This window comes from Carlito syrichta, unplaced genomic scaffold (assembly GCF_000164805.1).
Source record: "Carlito syrichta isolate Samal-C Ts95f unplaced genomic scaffold, Tarsius_syrichta-2.0.1 Scaffold315299, whole genome shotgun sequence".
Taxonomy (NCBI): Eukaryota; Metazoa; Chordata; class Mammalia; order Primates; family Tarsiidae; genus Carlito; species Carlito syrichta.
In genome coordinates, this window is record NW_007259395.1 from 62688 (window position 1) to 63036 (window position 349).

Sequence of the window (349 nt, forward strand, 5' to 3'; positions counted from 1 at the left end):
AGGCTGAGGCAGAAGGATCGCTGGAGCCCAGCAGGTCGAGGCTGCAGTGGCCGGGAGTGGACACTGCACTCCAGTCTGGGTACAGAGTGAGACTCCAACTCAAAAAAAAAGAAAACATAGGCTAAAGCACTGTTCAGATTAAAGAAGTCAAAAGAAACATGACTAAAAACAATTATGTGATCCTAGAGCAGTCCCTGTACTAGAAAGGGAAAGGATACTAAAAGGCACATTACTGGGTGAATTGACAAAATTGTAATAGACCGTATATCAGATAAAAGATGTATCCATGTTATTAACTAAATTAATTAAACAGCTTAGATTAAATTTTTTTTTTTTTTTTTGAGTTGGA